The sequence below is a fragment of the Miniopterus schreibersii genome (genome assembly GCF_964146895.1).
Source record: "Miniopterus schreibersii genome assembly, chromosome: 6".
NCBI classification, from domain to species: Eukaryota; Metazoa; Chordata; class Mammalia; order Chiroptera; family Miniopteridae; genus Miniopterus; species Miniopterus schreibersii.
Genome location: NC_138107.1, coordinates 80,635,469 through 80,641,842, shown reverse-complemented (window position 1 = coordinate 80,641,842; position 6,374 = coordinate 80,635,469).

The window sequence follows — 6,374 nt, the reverse complement described above, 5'->3', positions numbered from 1 at the left end:
AATATATGTGTTTACTCTTCATTCTTTACCAAAAGGTACTGACCAAAACAACCTTAATGTTTCCCTCAGCTCAATTAACCTTTACACAGGCTTCCTCCTGAATTCAGACCCTTGATCTCCCTTTGCTTAGAGCATTTACTCCAGAAAACTTGCCATCACAAACTTTTCCCCTGTCCTTTTATTAGTAAATCTCCTTGTAGACTCTTGCCTCAACCAGGAATGTCTTTCTGGAGGACCTGGGAGTCATTTCTTTGAAATATAATCATTAAGAAAGACAGTGCCCCATATCCCAGTCTTTGTGGGAAGGAGGAGCCTCGTAGCAGACACAGATGTCCTAGTCTCATTGACCAACCTCCTCACTAATGTTTTCTAGTATTCGCTCACTAATTCACCCCGGTGTTTAAAAATTCTCCCCACCTTTTGTTTCAGCAGATTGAGTTCAGTGTCTCCCCCCTATTGCAATAGTCTTCAACAAAGTCTTCCTTGACTGTTTAACTCTGTTTGGTATGATTTTTCTTTTACACTATGTATGCATTTTAATTTTAAAAAATTATTTGGATCAGTAAGTAATAAAAGTAGATATTTTATCTGAGAATATATCATAGTTTTAACACATCTACCAACTCGGTAAACATTTCTTGAGCACTGTGTCTTGTGCTAGTGTTATGCCAAGCACTAAAGATACCAAAGAAGAAAAAAGCAATAAATTCAGGAAAAGGGCACCACATCCAAAAACATCTATTATAATCATTGAGTTTGATTTGTTTACTTATAAATGAGACAAAGACTAGCTTTGTGACCTCAGGCAAATTCACTCTCTTCTCTGTGGCTCTGTCTTATTCTGAAAATAACAGTATTGGACTACATGGTTTATAAATTTCCTGTTTGACTCTCAATTTCTGAGAAGAGTTTGAAGTAATTCAACAACTTCTTTTGGCAATAAAATTACTAAAATGATTTCAAATTTTTTACTTTAGTCAGAATTTATTTAAATACGGTAACAGCTTATTTAAAATAGTGGTAGAATTGGAAAGGAATAATCCAGGAGTCAACTAAGCGCAGCTGAGTTCTCTGAGAGGTACTTACAAATCAATATTTGAGCCTTATCTGAAATCTTAACGATGTTTTTTTCTTTGCAGGACATAGTTTCAAGGTCCAAAAAGTATCTCTGGAGAGTATTACATTTTGGAGCTTGCTAAAAGTTCTATAAATACTCCAGCAAAGGAAAGAAAACAAGCCATCAGCAATCACTGTGACAGGGATTATCGAGCAGCTGAGCGCGCTGGACTCCTGTCAGGGTTATAAAGGCAGCGGAGTCATCGTTCAAAGGGACTTAAGTGCCCACTGTGTGCAGAGACCTGCATCTCCTCTCCAGGCTAACAAGTTCAAAAATGGATAATGGGAGACTCAGCTTTAGGGGTAGCTTGGCACAAGAAAATTCAAACACAGTGAAGATAACTGCCCTCCAACTCTTGGCTCGTTTAGCCCGCTAGTAGCAGTGGGCTGTGGAGAGCTAGAGGTAATCGTCAGTGGCGCGGAGCTGAGTGCGAGTCCTGCTTAGTCCCATTTCCCAGCTGTGTGAATTGGCCAGGTTTACTCAAAGCTCTGAGCCTCACAGACTTGAAGGAATTGGATAAAATGGATTATGTGACACGCTCAGCACATTCACTGGCATATATAGAGTGTGCTCAGTATTAGCTGAATGTATTAATAGTAAGAGCTAATATTAGAGGTAGAGTTTAGTCTACCTTAGATGCATTATAAGGGATCAGAATATGACACCCCAAAAATGCCACATTGTCATAAGGATTATTTTGCACTGAAGACGCTTGAGAGGAACAGCAGATGCAGAAAGGGCTCTGTGACTCCCTCCTTTCTATATAAAACTTCCCCTGAAAAAGGTGCCCCTCCTGTAGCAGGAAGGGCAGAACGCTCTTAGCTACCAGCGGTTCTTAGCAGAGAGGTGGGGTCCATATGGCAAATCTTACTAAAACGGCCTTTATCTCCCATTAGTTTCCCCCATGTGTTTCCCTCCCCACGGCTGGCCACTTCTGAAGCCTAAGTTCCTTTCCTTTGTCTTGTCACTTCTCCACAAATTCCTTATTCTTCAAGGTGCTACAAAGACTCCAGGTAGCAATCACCTTGTCACTGAGCACAAATTACCAAATTGTTTTTCCCTTGTTGGTCTGACTTCCGTCAGTTTAATTTCCAGAGCCCCGTTCACAGAACCTAAGAGGGTGGAGGTTTTTCCTCCCCTGCAGTATACGCTATGTGTGCACATATGTGATAACGGTCTCTATCCACAGGGGCACTGATCTCATCTAGTGATTCTGGAAGGCTTCAAAGAGGAGGTAAAAAGTCACAGAATTGCTCTGGCCAGTATGGCTCAGTTGGCTGGGCTTCATCCCATGCACTGAAGGGTGACTGGTTCGATTCCCAGATGGGGCACACGCCCAGGCTGCGGACTGGATCCCCGGTGCAGAGCATGCAGGAGGCAGCCGACCGATGTTACGCCCTCACATCCATGTTTCTCTCTTCTCCCTCCTCTCTCTAAAAATCAATAAACTATTCTTTAAAAGAAAGTCACAGAATTGACTGCTTATTAGAATAGGGGGAACTGAGAAAGTTGAGGGGATTCTCAGGCAAGAGACGATGAATGTCCAAAGTTGTGTCTGAGACCTGGTCTTTCTCAAGTAGATTACCCGCCTGGGCCACACACACAGAGAATTAGCTGAGTGACCATTTTCTCATTTCTTCCAAGGATGTTATTTATATACTATCACAGTAGACGCTTAGGAAGGAGGTTAATCCATTCGTTACACACGATGGATGCCTTAGGGCATTAGGGCCTAACTCAGGACGTAGACTTGATGTAGTCAGGTAGAAAGCGGTCCAGTGGCCTTTAGGGGTCATTTCCAAAAGAAGCACACCACAACATTCTATGCAGCTGTTTAAAAAAACAAAAAAATAAAAAAATAAAGAAAACGGGCTTGCGTATAACATGGAAATATATCCATGATTTATTGATGAATTCAAAAGGCAGCATCTTAAATAGTAAACACAGAACACCCCATTTGTATCTTTTCAGAGTCCTATGTGCAAATACTCAAAAAGAAAGATTCTGGACGAATCTACAACAGAGAAGAGGTTGCCCTTAAAGAATGAGCTTTGAGCCCTGGCCGGGGTGGCTCGGTGGCTGGAGCATGTCCCACACACCATAAGGTGGCGGGTTCGATTCCCGGTCAGGGCACATACCCAGAGGAGCTGGTTCCACCCCAGTCCAGGCAGGTGCAGCAGCCGGCCCATCGATGTTTCTCTTACATCGACGTTTCTCTCTCTCCCCCTCCCTCCCTCGCGCTCTCTCTGAAATCAATGGGGGAAAAACATCCTGGGCCGAGGGCAGAAATTAATAAACAAACAGGCGGCGAGGCGCGGCGAGGCTGCGGGTGGAGAGCGCCCTCTGCCGGCCGCGCGGGGAGTTAGGAAGAGGCCCGGCGGCCCCTGGCCCGCGGCTGAGCGCGGGGAGCGGCCAGGCCTCTTAGGGACCCGGGACTGCTCTGGGCCCCGTGGGTGGCCCCGGATGGCCTCATCTCCCAGCGTGAGGCCTTCTCCCAGAGCCCTTCACGGCCGAGCCGGAAGCTGTCCTGAAACTCACAGAGATGCGCCTAAATCCTGTCACCTAGTAACTAAGGCAGGTCCCCGCCGTGGAGGGCAGCGCGCTCCCACGCGGCCCGGGCCGGGAGAAAGGAGACCAGCAGGACTAAGCGCTTGTTAGAAAGCCGGCGCTGCAGGTTAAAGAGACACTGCGCAGGGCAGACTCACCCGGGCGAGGGTCTGTCACCTGCAGGGACTGTCGAGTCGGGAGCCCGCAGCAACCACTCCCTGCGCTTTGCCCCCCCCCCCCGCCCCCGCCCCGTTTGCTGACCCGCTTTATCTGTGATGCCCTGGGACTCCGCAAACAGGACAGGAACAGAACAGGAAGGGTGAAGGCAGCGTGGCGATGGTTTACCACGCGGATATTTTTCACCAGGAGAGTCACCCTCCTTTCCAGAGGCCCTGCGCCCCTGCGCCCTGCGCCCCCTGCGCCCCCTGCGCCCCCTGCGGCCCCTGCGGCCCCTGCGGCCCCTGCGCCCCGCGCCCCCTGCGCCCCCTGCGCCCCCTGCGGCCCCCTGCGGCCCCCGCGCCCCCCGCGCCCCCCGCGCCCCCCGCGCCCCCCGCGGCCCCCGCGCCCCGCGCCCCCTGCGCCCCCTGCGCCCCCTGCGCCGCTGCGCCCCTGCGCCCCCTGCAGCAATGGGCTCCCCCGGGCGGCGGGGCTCATCGGCCCGCACTCAGCTGCTCCCACAGCCCAGAGACTCAAGGGATTTTTTTTTTCCTCGGTTGAATTTATGGCAGTTGGATTGAATTTAAAATACACTTCGAAAGATTACTGTTTCTATCCCTGCAGTAGGACAGCGATTGTAAGCCGCAGAATCCCCTGGGAAATGGGTGCCGCGCGCCCCGGCTCAGCTCCCCGACGGCTGTACACGGCCCGGACCGAGAAGCCCCGTTTCCCAAACCTCGGCCCCTGAACCTCAGGCGGGACCGCCTGGGCCCCGCTTCAGGGGTGCCCATTGCTCCTGGCCAGTAACCCCGGGCCTCGCGGGGGGTGGGGTGGGGGAGAAAGTTGAGAACCATGCACAAGTAAAACGGATGAGCTTTTTACGAAAAAAAGTTTCACTTTTTAAATTATTCATTATATTACCATATGATTTCACTTCTATATGGAATCTTAAAAAAAACACACAAATGAACAAACGAAACAGAAACGAACTCAGATACAGAGAGCAAACTGATGGTTGCTGGGGGGGGGGTGGAAAAGGAAAGGGGGCTTAAGCAGCACAGGCCTTCAGCTATGAAACATCACCAGATGTGGCCTAGGGCGCAGGGAACAGTCCCCATCATAGCAACTATGTACAGGGACAGACGGTTGCTAGACTCATGGTGGTGACTAATTTGTAAGGTATATAAATGCTAAATGTTGTACACCTGAAACTAATATAATATTGTATGTTACCTATAATTAAAAACATTTTTTTAAAGTGCATGATTGCAATCTGGCAAAGACATTAGTTTGTTGTATAAAAATATCTTGTGTCTGTTTCTGCAATATATGTTCATTTTTAAAACATTGATTTGGTAGTGGAGTTCCTGTTAGGAGAAGTAAAATGTTCTTGATGAAATGTGTTGGCTTCTATTAAAGGATGTCTTTCCTTCCAACAACAAATAAATAAATAACAAGACTATTCATTTATTTTAAATTATTATATATAATTATTTAAAATCATTAAATTTTATATAATTATTGAAATTAAATTGCAATTGTGTTATATTTTAATTTATATTTAACTTAAATTAACTTAAATTAACAATAAACTCTCATTAAACATATCAGTTTTATAATTAAGTTATTGTTTAAATTATTTAAAATTATTAACAACAGAAAACAAACACTTTAAAGGTATAAAAAGCAATAGATTTCTGTTATAAGAATATAGATATCATGTTGAGAAAGAAGGGCAACAACGAATTAGAAGTGAGCTGGGAAAGAAAGACAAGGAGTCATGGGAGAGTTAAAAATATTGTTCACAGTCCTGGCCAGCATGGCTCAGTTGGTTGGGTGTTGTCTGGTGCATGGAAAGGTTGGCGGTTCGATTCCCCAGTCAGGGCACTTGCCCGGGTTGCAGGCTCAATCCCCAGTAGAAGGCGTGCAGGAGGCAGCCAATAGGTGTTTTGCTCTCACATTGATGTTTTTCTTTCCTCTCCCTTTTTCTCTCTAAAAATCAATTTTAAAATCTTAAAAAAAAATACTGTTGACAGTTTGAAAACTTGACTCTTTTAAGCTCTTGAGGCTGCTGACCCTCTAGGAAACTCTCAGCAAGCCCTCAAACCTCTCTCAGTCCCAGCTTCTGTGCCTATAAAACCGGAATCACACCACCAGCCCTATTTACCTTTATTTTACATGCTGTCAAAAGGCTTAATAGGATTTTTGTAACAACATTGGAAAGTACTATAAGATAGTAAGAAATGTATGATAATATCATTTTAATGATATAAATGAAAAGCAAAACAAGAGGAGAAAAGTAAGCGAGGGTGTCTAAAGAACGGGGGTCCTGGGTGGCCTGTTGGTCTGCCTGCCACACAGTGTGGCCAGCAGAGCAAATTTTCCCCTACTCTCTCTGCCTTTGGAAAGTCAAATTGTCTTTGCAAGCTCTTGAATGGTCCTGATTGGCCTTATTTCCAACTTCAAAGTTTGCATTGTAAATAAATGCTTGTTCTGACATGAATTTTGGAAAGTGTTAATTGTATAAAGAAATTCACTTGAGATTTACATTGGC